Consider the following 19,535-nt stretch of genomic DNA (forward strand, 5'->3'; position numbering starts at 1 on the left):
ATACTTTCTGGCCCGATAGTTGAAGACGTAGTCTGTGTATTTCACCCTGGTATAAAACTGAGTGGCTCAGTACACAGCTGACCATGAAGTCCTCCCACATGTACCTCTGGAACATCAGATTGCATCCTTTGACTTTGCAAGTCACAATCTTAAATGGACATAAACTCAAGTGGAATGCAACCTGACTCCTGCAAAAAAAAGTACAAAATCCAATTTTGTCCTATAAACAAAGTTTGTTATGAAAAAAGTAATCAATGAATGTTTGATTGATAAATTCTGGAGAGAAGTGGGAACATTTTTGTTCTTTTTCCAAACCACAAAGTCCAAAACTTCAACAAAAGATAGCTTTACTTACTTACAATAATTTTACTTCTTACTAATGGCTCGACTACACTGCCATGATTAACTTCGTAGAGGATTTTAGACTACTCACAGCCCTCTATTTTCTTGTATTTTCTTTATATCGTTCAATGTGGGGATAGAATCGCGAGGAAAATGGACGCCAGCGCAGAACGAAAGACTTGATTGCGTAGATGGGGACTGAGCCGTTCGATTCGTTCGTTAAACCCACCCCCACCCCCTGCGTGCTTTGTGCTCCCTCCGCTCGCTTTTTCTTTCGTGTGCGTGAATAGGCTGGGAATGGTATAAGAAGATTTCTCTCTTCATGGTAAACAACCTTGACCCTCCATTAAAATTCCGACAGAGAGTATACGATGATGTATGTATTTTTAAAAGCATTCGATAACACAGAGGAAACTTTCATGATAATTGAATCACCAAAGTGGTTGGTAACTTCAAGTGTCGGTCGAGTCTCGGTCGATATATCGGTCGTGAATTGCCTGACGAAATCTTACGATATCTTACTTTTAAGCTTCGATATAAAAGAGAACATCGAGTTCTATTAAGTTTTGCAAAAATTACCTTGCTTCAAACGAATTAATTGGGTATGTAGATTTCACTGACGTTAAAACGTTTTTTGTAGTTATTGACATGCCAAAGTATGTGAGGCTCTTTTTTATGATTTTTCAAGTACTTTTTTATTTAAGCCTTCTTTTGTGACGAGGATCTGTAAATATTTTGTTCGCCATGTTCAAAATAGATTTTCTCACCAACCAATAGGACTATGAAAAAAGCCTTTGGCACGTTTGTAGCTTATCACCTGCTGATTGGCACGGTGCAGTTTGTTTGGTCGTGCTCAAAGGCTGGTAGTTTAATTTAGTAAACATCGACTTTTTTAATGTTTAAAGGTTGCGTGCACTGACCATTAAACCAAATCTTTAAAATAATTATCTCTTCATAATCTACATTGTATTACCTTTGCAGTGATGCTTTTCAAAGATTATGTCATAAGCGACGCGCGTACAATCGTTTTTCCGTAAGACACCCCTTAAGGTCTACAGTAACCTTAACCGCGATAGCTATCGTTTTCACATGTGGAATTTAAAAACACTGAATTAAAAAATTGAGGTTCATGCATTCCTGGACATTGATTCAGTTAAAGACTTCTTTGTTGGAAGCAGAAATAAAAATAGAACGAAGGAAGTGGATTGAAACCACTTGACTGATTAAAAGTTTTACCTCTTTGCATGTTATATTCAAGGAGATTGACAAAAAACGCTTCCGAGTTCATACATTATTTACAACATTTTGAGTTATTCGAAACGTAGTCGAAGACCGTGAGCTAAGAATTTCGACAAACAGCGAAATATCATATCATCGATAAGATACCTCGTAAGACTGAAAATAAACTGGAGCCACACCCACGAGATTTTGTTTGATATGGGAGTTTTCGGTCGCTAATTCTGCCTTTTTTGGGTGCCCCAATAATTGACTACGTGAGAGCGCAATCCGTAATGGTGAGTCAGATTTTTTCACTTCACCATTCGTACAAGCCTCAAAGACCAGATACTACAAATAAATAAATATAATATATACTGTACTGTTTTCAACCTTCGAGCTCCTCAATGCATCTGCGCATCGCCGCTATTGTCTCCCGGTGCTCAGCCTACCTCTTTTTGTTGAGTTCTTCTGATCGCCTCATTTTTTTCCAAAACGGCTGCGAGGTCCTCCTTGACCTCTTTAAAATTTTTTTGTGGTACCATCTTCTCCTCTGCCCTCGCCGCCTGGTTTTTTGCTTTCCTCTGATTTATAAATATCATTCGAAAAATCTAAAGTCAGAAAACCAGGCCGAATCCCGCAGGCGAAATTCTTAGCTCCCATTTATTTCGCTACGTTAGAAAAAGTCAAATGCACACCATATTCTTAATTATTATTATTATTATTATTATTATTATTATTATTATTCTTCTTCTTCTTCTTCTTCTTCTTTTTTTTTCTCTAGAATTAGAGGATGTATGTTTTACTTGCCCATCATTGGTCTTCACTATCTGCTTCCTACCTTTGGTACGTTCCTTCTCGGGCGGTGTTTCCGAGGCCATAACTCCACTCACTAACTAGTGTTTACGCATTCGCCAGTATCGATTGCGTCTCCGCAAAACCCGCACCTATTTGAACAATCGACAATTGTGTGATCATGCAAGCCACACACCATACACGTTTCTACTCTCGTATCATCCATAACGAATAGTTCGTGAGGAGTTATTCGTTCGTCAGCGATCTTCTAAACCTTACTCCAACTGGCATTGAATTCTTCGAACTTATGCTCATTTGAACCATCCTTGTAGACGTCATGGCGTGAGGAAAACCTGACTATTGCCAGACAAATTGCCCAGCAAAGCAGTTTTAGGACCATCTTAAAAATTTTTTTCTACCGGAATGTCAACATTTTGTTTTTGACGCTCTGGTTGACATAAGAAAACCAAGAAGGACTGCTCTGCTTGATTAAACGCTTAAAAAAAGTCCGTTCCTTTAACCTTATTAGGTTAATCCCAAGACCTTAACATGAACACGCGGCAATCTCTTTTGTTCTTTCGGCTCATCTGGAGGATTGGGCTGATGGCCAGGGGGAAAGATGACAAGATGTCGGCGTTCCACTTCTCACAAAGGATCGGGATCTAATGATTTAATGGTTTATGCCAGCGACCTCATGCTATCTTCACACCTGTCTTTTTTCTTTCGACACAAAACGTACATGGAAAGTACGACCACACCTGAAGAGCTTAACGATGTACCATGTATTAAAGACAGGTTCCAGGTATGCTTAATACTTGTTTCAGGACTTTTGGGCGACACACACGTGCATCTCAGGACTTTTGCGCGTGGTTTGAAATGCTTAACTTTTCTCGTGATGAACTTGGTCCTCTTATATTTGGAAATGATCTGGGAGTCAAACTCCGTCTTATAAACTCGTTGCAAAGAAAGAGACTTCTGAAAAGAAATGTTAACTGTGCAAACTGTAGAAATGCAATGCACCTTACTCGCCATTCGCAAAATGATAACGGATACATTTGCTGAGTAACTGCTGTGTGTATAGACACGCGTATTCGTCAATTTCAATATCGAAGAGGTAATGTACTGTCTTGTTTTTGTTCTTATACTTCTTCTGTTAACTGTTTTTCTAAGAAATGTCTCCGTTATCGACGCACCTCATCAGTGAGAGTTCAGTCATATTTCGCCAGGAGCAGAATCTCGCTTGGAAGGCAATTGCACTTTCTCTGGCAATGAGCACAAAAGGATTAGTTGAAAATAATGGCGATTGAAGGGACGGCTTCACGGAAAGTTTTAATCAAGTTTGCCCGAAAGTGCCGTGAGGTTACATGGGAAGCACTACTGCATCACCCAATCCCACAGTTACGCGGCCCGGGTGTTATTGTATAGATTGACCAAGTCAAAGGTAAGTACACAGACAGAAAGCAGTTTTTTCATTTGTTGTTTTAAGGGGTGCTCATATTATAGATTGAGAGGACAAAGATCGAAATGCGGCTGGTGTAAAGTAATTCCCTATAAATAGAACTGCTCATAGATTTTCTTTTAAACTTTGCCTGTTGATTGTCTATCTTAAAAATACAACGATAGGTGCAATGTGTCAATATAAAGGAAAATTTTGATGTTTGTTTCATGATAAAGGCGCGCACTTTTTAACCGACAATGATTAAGTATGTTCCGAGCATACAGTGTCCTCGTGGCCATAACCAGCTAAGATCACGTTTCTAATGATAATGTATTTTTTCTTCATAGAAATTAGTCTATATTCGTGTTAAAGAAAGTCGGTGTTGGCTACACTCAAACGAAGAGAAAAAACTTTAGGTCACCGTATTTGTTCACGAGGAAAAGACGATTTGTCTCTCTCTAAAGCCAGGCCGCATAGAAAATAGCCGTCAGCTTGTTTGCGCGCGCGTTGAACGCGCTAGTCACTCATAAAATTCTGCGCAGTAAAGATGCGAAATGCAATACTAGGGAACCACCATAAAAAGAATTGTGAGTTGTCAACCAGTTCTCTTATGGCACTAATGCAAAAGCTCTCTTCCGTGCTAATCTTTCCTTTAATATCAATGTCCAAAGCAGTTAAAGAATCCAAGCGTCATCGAACCAAACCAAAAGAACTTCCTGTCACTTTAATTCTATCACATGGCCATGACAAACTTTCCAAAGGAACAATTGCACGGCCAACCAAAACCGTTATTTACATCGGGCTTTGCATGGTTCGCGTTCAAATTTGAACGAGTTTCGAGGATCGAGTCGAGACTGTTAACTGTCAATTTACTTTTGAGCAGCTGTGCGTTGTCTTTTAGGTAATGGTTGCCGAAACATTAATGAATTGAGTACTAAATTACATGTAACAAAGACGGCGAGACTACATTTCCATCATTATTCACGATTTAGGTAGAGTGGAGGGGTCTTCGGACGAAACCTCGGAACAAGTGTAAGAACAGAGAGTGGGTCTGGGACTACGTATATAAATTCTGATACGGCTTTATTTTGTTCAGGTAGTTATACGATGTTATACTGTTCTCACAAAGGTCCGCACAAAAGAGAAGACCGCTGATAGCTTGTGCCGTATGTTGTGCCGTATGGTTTTGTTCTGTATCCCAATTTACATCCCAATGTAATATTTGGGGTGAAAAATTTTTGATGAAAAGAATAAATGCTTTTACCCGGAATTTTATATCATCTAATTAATAAATTAGTTTCAAATATCCTGAGCTTGCTTCTCTCGGTTCCGCGTCGATTGTGTCCACAGATCAGCAGCCTGTCAATAGCCGGAGAAATCGGCTACCAACGTGATAAAAACTTTGACACATTCTTCGTATGAACAGATGTTATAAGTGTCGCTTTTGGCAAATTTTCTATCCTTTTCATCAAAACATTTCACTGACTACTAGATATTATAATATATTACACTATAACAACGCCGTCAGAACTTGATTAAAGGTAGTTTGTATCTGTAGAGCATATTCTTCACTTTCAGCCACCGTATAAGACATTGTTTACATAATTCTACTGAGAAACTCATTGACAATCACTAATCACGTCCGACAGTTTGTCTATGAGGATCTGTTTTTTGTCTCTTAATTCTACAGGGATCTCAAAATGACTACAGATGGCTCTCAACAAAACCACATTGAATTTCTGAAGTGTGTTACTATGGTAACGTTCACAGAGGTCGTACGTGTCGTAGCAGATTGGATGTGAGACTTTGATCTCTTTGTCAACTTTGTCTACCAGATCTTGTCTCTCGAAATTTTCCTGGACGCATTGGACATCTTTCTCCTCATCCAGCGATATCCCGATCACACCCTGATCTTTTCGTCGCATTGCTGCTAGCCGGGAGAAAAAGCTCTGAACTTGGCTCTTTGTCAGCCACTGTTCTCTAGTGAATACGTGCATTTGATTCATTTTTCGCATTTCGAATGTCCACTGCAACTTGGGCGGGGTCTGCCTTTCGCCCAGTTCTTTCTCCAAGTGTAAACCGTGCCTTTAGGTATTCTTTTACCTTATCTGAAAATCTAACGCTGCCCCTTGGTTTGCTTACGGCCCATCCTGTTCGTAGAGACGAGTGGGGCGAAGTATCCACGGGAGAAGTGAGTGGTGTAATGGAATCTAACGAACAGCTCGAACACTCGATACCAGTGGTATCTATCGACGAGAACTTAAGGACCCAGTCCCTTTTGATTACATTATACTGGCTTAACCTGCTGACTGTATGCTGTCCAACGTCCAGCTGCAGCTCTAGCTGCGAAAACGTTTCGAACACTTCAACACATCCAAACACAGGGCATTCAAACAATGGCGTTGTACTCTCTGTTTCCTTGCTGCCCTTTGAACGACGTTTGACCACACGCTTTTCAGGAGGGTCATAAAACCCTTGAGATTCTATGGTTTGAAGGGACGTTTGGCCTGGGTGCTTGATGTAAATTACGTCATATGGAATGTACTTCCCTTTACCGATGCCATAACATTTCCAAACTCTCAGACCTTTATCTCCATATTCGAAGTTGTGGAAGCTACTAAAATGCTCAATCTTAGTTATACAGAGAGTGTTCTATGATTCGTTGACTATGCTCACTGCAGCTGTTGTTCCCTTCACTGGGTGTTGCGTCAATGCATCTCCCATGTCCACGGCAGTTAGAACATTGCGCCTTTCGTTGCAGTAAGCACGAATAGAGGACTTCATTGGACAGAGGATACGATCGCAAATGTCTTTACCAGACTGCGGCTCCGAGTAGTCATAACTATGAACTTCAACCCTAACTGCTTTTGTGACATCTCTTACAGCGGCTACTAGGGAGCTGTTTTGATAGAAACCGGCTTCATCTGACCTTAGATGGACTTTCTGCAGCAAAGGATTCTTTACTTTCAGCTGCTTTAGAAGATCTTCGAGAATTGACTTAACTGCATACCAGTCCTGAGTACACTGATCAAAGAGGTGAGCGTACGAGATGACTTCCGTCGTGTTAGACTTGCTTCGAGACACAACGCTACTAATGTGCCAACTTAACCCTCTTTTTCCGCACCAGTCACTTTGCTTCTCTCTATAGCGCAGCTGCAGAAACTTCATGGCAAAATCTATAACAAGAAGACAAGAAGTCTGGTCAAGCTTTGCGATAATATCTTGCTTTGCACATTCCTGATTCACGGATCTCATAATGTGAGCTTTCCATTGGACGATAGCCTCCGAAGATTTCTGGATGTCGTACAACAAGTCAATTTTTTGGTCCTCGCTGTAAAAACTTAAGGTTTTGTTATCCTTAACAATCTGTTGCATATTCTGCAAAACGGAAGTAATCTCGTCGCATTGAGGGCAGAGAAGCGTGTGTTAATGTGAGCAGTGTTCCTGGAAATCTGGATCGTTTGGATCGCTGAGACCAAACTTACGACAGTGGTTGGGACATTCGCTCTCATCTTCCTGGCAGTGACTCTGAAACTGGGTTTTGAGGTACATTTTACCCTCGCTGAGGGCTCTCCGCAGTTCGTCTGCCACGTTCTTTGCGAGCCCAATCTGATCAAGCTCGCCCACTATCCGGTGGAGTTGCGCGAACCCCGCCGACCCGTCAGCTGCTGTGTTATCCAGGCCGCTAAGGGACTTCTGTTGAGAGGCTTCCCTTACCTCGAGGATGAGAAATAGGGTTGAACGGCCAAGTGGTTCAAACTGTTCTTCTTCGCAGAACTGAAGGTACTGCTTGACCATTGTTGACCTTGTGACTTTGCGAATGACATTTGGCATTGTGATCTTCTCGCCACTGCTGAGCCTCAGTTTCCTCGTACTAAATGATACGTCTTGATAAAAGTACGGGCGATTCGCGAAGTCTAAGAAATGGTCAAGCTTTATTGGTGGCAATCGAACTCGATGACACGGGGACTTTTCGACCATAGAACCTGGACCACACTCTCTTGCATGAGCTCTAGCGCGTCTAATTTGCCACTCGCTTAACTTTGAGTATGGCTCGTGGATTTTCTGAAGTGTCTTCACTGGATATCGATACGCATATAGGCTTAGAATTTGGGTCTTCAAGGTACTCGTCATGGCGTTACTGTAGGCTTGCATCAACGGTACAAGGTCTAAGTAGCTAGTCCCTTTATCTGGTGTAAAACAGGCCTGAAATAGCTGTTGTCCAGCCTTCGGCGCTATGATGTCACAAACGAGAGTACAAACTTCATTAGCCTTGCCAATGCAAATCTCTTTCTCGTGTTCTTTTGCCTCCTCTCATGTACTTTTCAGCTGAAAGGTCAAGGGAATGACACGGCCAGCACCGGTTGCTACCGGGTTAAGTTTCTCCATGGCATTGTAAACGCCGACATTGCTATCTCGCTGGTACTTTCAGCTGCCTCTTCGTCTCTAGAGCTCTGGCTGTCGGTCTCAGATCTGCATCCCAGAGTCCAATCAGCTGTAAGGGCATTTGGTTTCGGTCGAGGCGGCGTCGCGGCAGGCGTTGATGTGACTGTTGCAAGATTTAAAGCTGCCATTCGTTTGGCGAGTCTGGGAGTTGAGAAAATCAAACAAAAATTTGAAGTCCTCCCGCCATGTGATTGACTGCATAGTGTGTCCCCACTGAAATCTTTGCGCGCATTGTTGCGAAAGTAGAATTCCGTTCGGTTCACTATCAGCACCACCGCGTGCAATTGTATGGTACATTAATCAACCGTTTTCTCTTTTTAGGTCATCCAATTTAAAGCCAAAACACTATTTGTCACTTTTTTCAAAAATGTTGCCCATTTTGGCCGCGTACCTGTAAACATAACTTGCTTGCTGCATCAGCAATGTTGCGCAAAATGTTATAGTGTGTGCCACGCCGAGGAAAACAATTTTGCTAGCATGCAACATTTTAAATGAACATTTGTCGTTAAAAGTTCTTTAGGTGTCAATGCATATGATGGTCTGCTTTATTTATGGGATCAGGTAGCGTCACATCACCAGTAAGGTTCGTCCTCTTGCTGGTTACTTTCTTCGGGACGTTGCCCTTGCAACAACGTCATGTTCTCCGCGAGTTTGATCTTGTGCAGCTTGTAACAAGATACGCAGATCACTGAAAAGCACGAAATACAACAATAATGCAAAACGATAATAACTAGAGCCATACTTATAGAAAACAAATAAAAATTTGTTGCACTATAATCACGTGACCCCGGGGTACTCTCTTAATTTTAGGATAGCGGGTGTTTGCAAAGGTTGTTAAACTCTGACTCTATGTAGGGAAAATCGATGCCTGCTCGTTTTTACATCAATAACACAAAAGGGCTTTGTGTAAATGTATAAATGTCAAAAACAGAAGGAATGTTATCTTGCATCGGCGTAAACATTGGTCTCAAATTACTCTCCAAGTTTATTTATCAAGTATCTCGCCTTGCGTGTATGACATAAAAAAATGCTTTTGTAAACATGTAGATGTTAGAGATAAGGTAGGGCAGTAAAACCCAATGTATTACGCATTTTTCGGTGCAGTTGCTGTGTTTCCCGATTATATACATAATTGACTAACGTTACAATTTTGTGATATTGGAAACTTAGGTTGTAGATTTCAAGTTTGCTTCGGAGCAATGTTACAAGTCGAAGTGTGATTTAACTTATCAAGTTGCACCACAGGCGGCCCAAGCTCCAGTTGTGAGATGATCATCTTGCGCAATAACAGTCATGGCGGAATTATAAGAGTTTGTATGGGCATATTTACGACCGCTCTAAGGTATAAAATAATACGTCAAATTCTCTAAAAAAATACCTCACCTTACTTTCACAGCGTATCGCTTGTTATATGACCGCTTACTTTGATGAAAAGAACGCATTTTAGCGAGTTGTCCATTTCGAGGTTTTCAACGTTCATAAGAAAAGCCCAATTGGGCTTTTCTTATGTACGTTGAAAACCTCGAAATAAACAACTCGCTTAAATGGGCTCTTTTCATCAAAGTAAGCGGTCAGATAACAAGCGACACACTGTGGAAGTAAGGTGAGGTCTTTTTTTTTTGAGAATTTGACGTATTTTTTATTCCTTAGAGCGGTCGTAAATATGCCCATACAAACTCTTATAATTCCGTCATGACTGTTATTGCGCAAGATGATCATCTCACAGCTGGAGCTTGGGCCGCCTGTGGTTGCACAAGCTACCATGTGGTATCACGGTACGTATCTTGGGACGAAATCACAGCAGTTGTTTTGTTTTATACTCACTCGCGTGCGAGCTTTGGCCCAAATGTTAATCAAATTCCAAAGTACTGAATTCTGACATTTATCGCACCTCAATAAATGTGTAGATATCATCTTAATTTAAACCCTGCCCCTCATTTCAGGACAATACCTGGTTGGTAAGCTAGAATTTACATAAAAATCGTACTTACGGGAACCTTTTGGAACGAATTCTAAAAAGATTGTGTTAATTTCCCCTGACATGTCGAGATGAACTGCATTTCTAGTATTTAGCTGCTTTTTCCGGCCGTTGTGCAGCGGGTACTGGCAAGTGCAACGTGGTCGCCAGTTTTTACCCATGTTTCCTCTATGCTTTTCGCAGATCCAAAGTTCTTCAAGTTGATCAGGGGAAAGGTCGTGTGGTAACCCTGACCTTTTAATGATAAGCTCATATTCTTGTACCGTTCCTCTAAGCTGACCTAAGTGACATGCTTTTAGATGATCACTGATATCACCTCTACATTTTTAAAGCTTTACCTCGCTGAAGACTCGCCACAGACTGAAGCCTCTCTGGTCTCGAAAAAGCACTTGCATGCCATACTACACTTGCAGGCCTTCCAGAAAAAATAAAGGGTCAGCGGGTGCAATCGTTCAGCTTTAAATTCCAAATTTTAGCCCCCAAACTTCGACACATAGACTTACAAGTGGAGTTCTATGACTTATTCTTGAAGAGAATGCAGCTGCAATCCAAACTTTCAACCGGACATTAAGCGCGAAACATGGCTTTAGTTTTCGAGTTTAGTTCGCAACAGCGAGTCAAAGAAGAGTATCGATAGATGCCGACCGCTGAAGTTTGCTGGAGTTATCATAAAGTTCACCAGTTTGGGGCGCGAGGAATATCTGAAATTTCACATAAACCCAAGATGCGACGAAGGTAAGCTGTATTTATGACGAAATAGCTCTAGTAGTTCGATTTTGGTGTAGGCGAAAAAATCGCGAATGCTCGTACATGTGCTGATTCAAACGGTCATAACTTTTGAAAAATCGAAAACGCACCGGGGTTTTTGCATATTTTTGCCTATAAAGGTCTAAACTTAACGGCTGTGTAGAATAGGGTCGTCAAACAGGTCCCAAATCCCAAAACTAAACGTCTAAATCAAGGTTATTTACCCAAGAGCTGGGTCATTAGCTGATTTTGTTGGGCCTGGGCGGTTTGCATCCCCTCGATGGCTCGACTCAAGGCGTCACCCTCGCCTGAGAGCTATTTCATTACATCCCTGAAGCCTTCCTCCTCTGAGTCGCTTTCAGCCGCTCTTATGCGCTTTCGTCGGTTTTTGCGCTCTTTGCGGCGTGTGGTCTCGGCACTCGACTCCGAGTTTGTCGAACTGGAGGTAGCGGGCGAAGGAGTAGAGCTTCCCTCTGGTGTTTGCTCGGCATCTAGCGCTGGCTCCGGCGTGGTGATCCCGACTTGCCTCAGCTTATTGCAGGTTATTACATCCCTGCAGGCTAGCACCGCGTCTATGGCATCGTAGTGGGGGCTCTTTTGAATATTTTTCCCACTGTTTGCGGTTCCAGTCTTTCTTTTCTTTGTATAGATTCTAGAGGTGCTTCAGCTTGCGCTGGCACTGATCTACTGTTTTTGTGATGCCTTGTTTATCGTTCAAAGCTCTAACAATTTCATCCCAAGCTTTCCTACTGTCCTTGCTTTCCAGGCGGTAGATATTATCGGCCCATAACTGGACCAGGACAGCCTCGTCTCTTGTTTGCCAACGCTCGCGGCTCTTCTGAGTGGAAGGTCCGGGCTTTGATGGCTCAGTTGGGAGCGATGGCGATGGCGATGGCGATGGCGTTTGTACTGTGGAATTAAACTGCTCTGCTCCTTGCTGCATACCATGACTTGAAGAATAATAAAACCCAGGAAATTGGAGAAATTCCCTCGAGCCACTTCCAGGAAAGTTCAGTGGAGACCCGGGTTGGTAAGGAGAGTACTGGTTAAAAGAATAAAGGGGTAAGTTTCTAAAGAAACTGTGGTGCTGCGTCGGTGGGAGAGTATAGCAGGTAATTTAGTGTTAACAACTGGGTTGAAAACGTAAATTAGCCACCGTAAAGGGTAAAAAAGCTGACGTTTCGAGCGTTAGCCCTTCGTCGGAGCGATTGCTTTCGATTGCTTTAAATAGAAAACCCTATAGTAAACTGTAGAAGCATATTTTGGGATTATTTAAAAAAAATGTTTTTTCTATTTATTTACATTACTTTATTTTTAGATAAATTTCGATAGTGAAGTTATAATTGACCATTAAAGCAGCCGTTTTATTCAATTTATTTGTATCCTGATTGTCATTTCAAGCAGAGGAAATTAAGGTTGGTAACAATAAACAAACGGCGTGTTTCAAAACCTCAGTCGAAATCAATATATATATATATATAAAGTGATTTCGACTGAGGTTTTGAAACACGCCGTTTGTTTATTGTTACCAACCTTAATTTCCTCTGCTTGCTCGTACACTAAAAAAGAAAAAGAAAACGAAAACGAGAATTATAATCGAAATGCGGTAATAAAAAGAAAAAGCAGTCAGAACAAATTCATCCATTTTCATTTAAAATGGGAAAAAACTTGTTTTTTGTAATGTCCCATCTAACCTAAATCAGGTTATTTGGGCATTAAAAGCTATTTCTTTATCTCATTAACATCGCTCCATGTCTACTATAATAAGTGAATAATTATTGTTATTTTTTGCAACCCTTAAAGGTGATTACACTACGATATGTGAATTTAGACATCATTGTTATAAAGTAAAAAAAATTTAATATAGCTTTCAAACCAGTTTTCGCCATTTAACGCCAGACGATTACGTTCACGCCTAAAAGAGGCGCGAGAAAGCAACACAAAACCTGCCCAGAGGCCATTTGATCTTACTGCTAGACGAAATATCAAACCTCTGGATAAAACAATTGAGATTGCATCTTTGCAGCCGTTTTAATTTTTTTCTCGTTTCCATGCAACCCAGCCGTAAATTTGGTCAGTAAATCCCCTGTTCCATTGGTTTATTTGGTGAGTTCTTTTTGCACTTTCTGCTTTTGATTTTACTGCTTGACCAGCCAACCAGCCTGATTTTACTGCTTCCCCGGCGTGAGCAGTTTTAAACTGGAAGTGAAAATTCTTGTTGTAGGACGGCAAAAACACCTAGAAAAGGAGGGAATTTGTATTTGTTTTTTCTTACGTTTGAATAACTATCACAGATAGATTCGATAAGGCAAAAAAATTCTGTCACATACTTTAAATAGAGTTAAGTACGTTAGCGGAGACAGGGGACTGAATAAAAATTTTGAATCATTTAAAGCCACTAGCTTATACCTGTCAAATATAGCTATCAAATATAGCTCGCCGATAGTTCACCGATAGTCGACCGATAGCTCGCCGATAGTTCACTAATAGTTAACCGATAGATCATCGACACTATCGGCCGATAGATGGACGCTCAAAAGAAAGATATTGACCGAGTATCGGTCGAGAATCAGTCAAATATCGGCCGAGTGCCGGCCGAGTGCCGGCCGAATGTCGGTCGAGTATCGGCCGACATATGGACCGATACTCGACCGGCACCCGAACGATATTCGACTGATTCTCGACCGACACTCGACCGACACAATCGACCGATATGTCGACTGGGTGTCGACCGATAGTGCCGACCGATAAACATAATCGATATAATAAGGAGAAATTCTATCTTGGTCACTCACAGGAGTTTATGGGTTAAGACACATATGGTAGTCATATGTATGAGAAAGACAACATTTTACTCCAGTAAAGTGTTCTTATGTAGAATGAAATGCCAAACTCATTGAAATTAAGTTGACTTCGTGATTCAGGTTTTAGCTAAAGAAATGTGTAATACCTCTTTACAAGGATGAAAAGGAAAGTCCAAAAATTTTCTTTAAGCAATTGTCTTCATATCAAACCGGGTGCAATATACAGTCGCAAAAGCAATCTTATTCTAACTTTCCTCCTTGAAGGGGCTTTGTGTATCAATCATGTAAAGTTCAGTGCCTCCAGAGTCATAAGCCAGGATTTTGAGGTTACAAAATAATAAAATAATCAACGAGTTATGCCAGGCTAATTTATCGAGAGTCAATTACGTATAATTTCCTAAAATCGTATGGAAAGTTTTAAATGTGCCTCACTTGTGCTACATATACGGATTTATCGTTCTTAATCACTGATGAAATTTCGAAGGTGTGATTCAATTAATTCAAAAGAAAATATCCAAGCAGATTAGAGAAATGGTTCACCAATTGTAAACTGATTGTATGTTAGCAAAACTTCCCGAAATTATGGTGCCGATAAGAATTTATCGTTCAGAATCACTCATGAAATTCCAAGATTGTAACTCAATGAATTCAACAGAAAATATCCAGGAAGGTTACAGAAACTGACTCTCGAATTAGAAAACTGTAAACAATTATTTATGCTAACCATGTGCTTAGCAGCGTGTTTGTGAGCTCAAATTGACAAGACACTGTTTAATAACATGATCACAGCTCGGACGCTTCTTGCAAAATGTGATGACTATCAGTTCAGAAATTGATTCTTCAGTTTCCACCATCAGGAAAAAATAATCGTATCGCGAGCATGTTCATCATAACCCGAACATTGAGTACGCCTCGAGATGTTAAGTGAAGAGAAATTTGATCCCTGTTTTGTGAGACAAACCATTTCCTGAAGTTCGAACGAATCAAGTAGAAAGCACGAAACCATAGCGCTGAAAAGTACCTTGATCAAACAATGAAATTCACTCCTCCAGCAGACTGACACCACTTTTTCATCCACATCTGCGGTCAGAAATTTATTTCTCAGAAGTTTGACGTATTCTCACATGACAATATTGTCAAAATCAAATTACTGCGTCAGATTCAATAAAAACATGAACATCGCTGACTCAATCTCATTTTACTTCAATTTCGGGAAAGGCTGTTACTTTGTTTTTAGGGTAAAACAACACATCTTTGTTAAAGCGCAATTTTTTTTAATGAACGAAGTAAACCCTGCGATAGTTAATTGGAGAGAGAATGATAGAAACTTGCTCACACCGTTCGCTATCATTTGAAAACTTTCTAGGCAAAATGTAATCCGTAAGAAAACTTCTTTTCCCTTAACACCACAACTGTATTAAACATTCCAAAGATAGGGCAAGAAATGACTTGAAAAATGCAAACTCTTAATTTGAAATGTTATTCGAGCAATAAACCAGCGCGAGGGTTTTAAAGCGATGAATGCGAAAGCCGTTGTTTTACCGAAACGCGATTGAATTACAAAACTGAAACTAGTATCTAACGATGATTGGCAAAGAAAGGTTTGAATTTTTCTGCGTTAGAGAATTTTTCTGGCGTAAGAGAAAACCTAGATAAGACACCATTTAGCTTCTCTTCTTTCTCGGATCCTTTGTAGTTCGCTTCTTTTTGTTGAAGACCTCTTTTTAGTCCGTTTTCTGGAGCTCTTTGTATTTTCTTCTTACGTTGCTCTTCGCCAGATATTCGCCTTTTAACTTATGCCTTTTCTTGTTCTCTTTCGCGTTCCTCTCGCCGTATTCTGCCTATTTTGGCGTCCTTTATAATTTTCTTGCACGTTTTTCTCAACGCGCTTCTAATTCTTTTATTTCTTTGGTCGCTCTGTCTCTTTCTTTCCAGAATTTTCATTATTTTCACTCAAAACCCTTTCTCCGCGAATTGAATATAGCAATTTCCTCCGGCTGACAAAGCATTAGCTCTGTCGGTATTGTTGCTTTGCGAGTATTCCCTTTCGATAAAGTGCAACTCATTCTTGATATCAAATTCTTTACCTTCTTTGTTGATGAAAGAGTCAACAACGACATCTTTGCTGAAGCTAATGTACTTTTCCTCATTATTGGGAATACATTTGATGTTTCCTTGAGTTTTACCGAGATTGTTAACAAACAGATGAGAGTCATGAGCATCCAAGTTGTGAAAGATGGCAGAAGTGAAATTTCGGCCTCTTTTTGTAGGTTGCATATGTAGTGAGCTGCTCCACGATATTTTCCTGTGAAATGGCAGTGGTCTCTCACTTTGTCATTATTAAATGAACCCTAGCAGATCCAGCAGTGCGCAGCGCTATTAAACTCACGCCTATCTATCTGTATCTATGAAGATCATATCTTATGCAAAGTCGAGTTCCTTATAAATCTTCTGGATGTTTTTTTCAAGTTTTTCAGCGAAGATCTGAGCAAGATCTTAATCCTCACTTTTTCGCTCTATAGATGACTGGCTCTCGTTCGTCTGCCGCTCCGCGGCCTGCCCCTGCGGAGCCTGGCCAAAGGCTTAACCAAAGGTCTTCATTATCTCTCACCATCTCACACGATAAAATCATCTTTATCTTCATTTGACGATTCTCTCAAATTATCCTCAAGACTTTTGGTTTGACTTTTTCCATGAACTCTCTATTCAATACCTACAATTCCTTCAATTCTATATCGCCTTGTAAAACCTCTCAACGTCCAACGCTTTATTAGCAGAGTATTTCGTTCTTCTTCTTATAATTTTTAAGTTGCGGTTGACTTCTCTGAGCGTCTTATTTAATCCTTTGATCTTACTTTCATTTTCTTTTGGAGTTGAAAGAATTAGTCTTTCAATCTTTTTCGTTCTCGGCGGCGGAATTGGTTTTTGAACATTTAAAGCTGTACCATTAATGTTTTTCGTTTTTTGTTTATTTGCTGCCGCTCTTAGAAGGTTCTTTGAAGTGAACTGTGTAATCATTGGAATCTGCAATAATTGTCGACACAACCTCTTTGATTATAAACGCAAGAAAAAGTTTTGCGTAATAAAGCTAAGACAAAAGCCTAGAACGACTTCAAAGCAAGATATACAAATGGAGACTTGAGTAAGTTCAGTGCGCAAGTGCTGAAGTTTACCTCAGTCGATCAGATGGAGTTCAGTCGAGCGTCTCAGGATCAGACAGAAGATATTGGGATGATGACATGAAGAAGGCACTTAGAATTGGAGGTTTGAAAGTTTGAACTTGAACTCACTCTGAATCGATGAGGAAAGAAAGAGGTGGTAGCAGTTTCATTGAACAAGAATCCTGTGAGCCGCTTAAATGAGGAGATTAAGGTACATTATCCTAATACTTCGATGCAAAATTCAGAGGAATATCCACAAGAACGAAAAATTTAGCCCTCTTCAGGCGCAGAATCAGAGATGGCTTGCGGGGCCAAATATGAGCTACTAGCCTCGAGAGCGCTTCGCAGTATGATGCACAACAACAGGCTGTGGAATCTCTTGTGAAGAGTAAATCAGCTCCTCCAGGAGACCCAGCGTTCAATCAGACAAACAGTAATTATGAAACCCCTTCGTTCAAACAAATATGCGCAGAATTTGGAATTTCATCAAGTACAGACTTCTGCTTCAAAGGTTACAATCACGATCTTGGTTTCTGTTTTCATTCATGTGACAAATCTTGGACGGTCGGGAACTTCAAACTCTTATCTTGATAATAACAAGTTTAGCTATGAGCTTGGAAAAGCCATCTAAGGAAATCTGATTTATTTCATAATGAATAATAAAGTGAAAGTTAAAAAAGTTTGACTTTTTCATAGCAGACAAGTCAGAGGGCTTGACGCAAGCTGGGATGGCGAGACTGAATCAGTCAATTGAGGCATTCGCTTACTGCATTCTTGGTTCTCAAGTCAATGTTAGATCAAGAGAGATAGGAAAATGACAGTTCCGAGACAATGCAAAACCAAGGATAAAAAAGTTTTTTGGGTCAAGCACGGACCACTTTTTATCCTTGGTTTTGTATTGTCCCAGAACTCTAATTTTACAACTACGACTGAGACAAGCGCGGAAATGTCATATAACAATTATGATATAATAACTTGTCAATCTTTAGTATCAGAACGAATTTAGAAAATTTCAAACATTTGACAGGATCAGCGTCAATGTTGTATCTTCACGCAAAGAACTCGTGATATGCCTTGATTTGTTCTTCTGTTAAAACACTGTTTTCTCAAATGAGAAGAGTATGACAGTTTCATTATGAGTTCACGCTTTTAAGCTCATGGTTCATGATGATGAGCTGAGCATCAGGGAGGATTTTCCTGGACTCCCTTCTTTCGTATCCACCAATCTCAATCCACTTCCATGAGGATCATTGTCTCTCACACTCTTGAGATCGATGAATAGAGAGAATCTGTCTCCGGCATAAAATTCTGTTGCCTTTATCGCACTGTTTTCCTTACCAAATCTTCTGAAGACCTCTTCCCACATATCTCTTGTCTTCATTCCTTGGCTGTAAATCTTATCTGGGATTCCATCGACAACCACCTTCATTTCAGTGATGTCAGGATTGAGTGTAGAATCGGAGTTTGGATTTGATACTATGTTGCCAACAGAAAGGCTGGACGTGTGGCTGCCGACGCTCACGTTCTTTTGGGAGACGAAAATATACCATATTCTATTGCCAATACGAAGCGAAGTCTGTTTAAAATTCCTTTAGAATTCAAATGTTTTAATATATTGATAGCAGACCAAGGTAATGCATGTGTGCTATTATTATTTTGGTAATGGTGTTTTGTACAACTTAATTCCTCAAGTATCTGTGTGCCGGTTCAGGGTTGAATACCCGTCAAGAATACAATTTCCTAGCCCTGGAGAAAGCATTCCTTTGTCTCTAAAACATACCTACAAAGTCGAAGCTAACCGATATGTAATTACGTTATTACTTGTAATAAGTAATAAGGAGCTCTGCGAACACAATTTTTTTGATAATATCACGCGAAAGAGAACCTTAGAATATTGGTTGAGTTATGATTATTTTCTATATTCTCATTGGTAAGGATTACTGAGATAGTGAATGATCACATGCGATGTAATGGAGGAACTTACAATCGATTCCATTAGTTTACCAGGAACACTGAATAATGAAGTAGGGTGGTAGTTGCATTTGTCGGTCTCATCGTCTTTTTCTTTTTTGTACATGGGTACAACATCAGCTGTTTTCCACATGGTAGGAACTAGGAACAACGTTGCGGTTAGCGCTTACTTTAAACACAGACAGCAACGAAGGAATAATAGCTGTATTGGCCAGCTTGAACAGTTTTGGTGGGACTTCATCAGGACTACAAGAAGTATTGGACTTTAATTTTGCTAAGGCATGAGTAATGTTTTCTGCGGTGAGGCTAATACTCGAGATTGTGGATGTGATAGTGCGGGTCTGATTGGAGCGCCATCATGATAAAGTGGTGGCCATTCATGGGAAATTTGTCCGCCTATCGTAAAGAAGTGGTCATTTAGGAGGTCGGCTTTTTTAAAATCAGAGATTGCCAGAAACTTGTCCTCTTTCCTGGTGTTATTGATATGTGAGCTGATGCACGCCTCAATGGCATTCTTGATGGAATTGGTATCCTTTACCTCATCAAAAAGATTCTTGTAGTTATTACATCTAGCAATTCTAACCTCGTGTGTCTTGATTCCTTAGCACCCTGTATTTTGTCCACAACTTCTAATCATT

This window comes from Pocillopora verrucosa, chromosome 1 (assembly GCF_036669915.1).
Source record: "Pocillopora verrucosa isolate sample1 chromosome 1, ASM3666991v2, whole genome shotgun sequence".
Classification (NCBI taxonomy): Eukaryota; Metazoa; Cnidaria; class Anthozoa; order Scleractinia; family Pocilloporidae; genus Pocillopora; species Pocillopora verrucosa.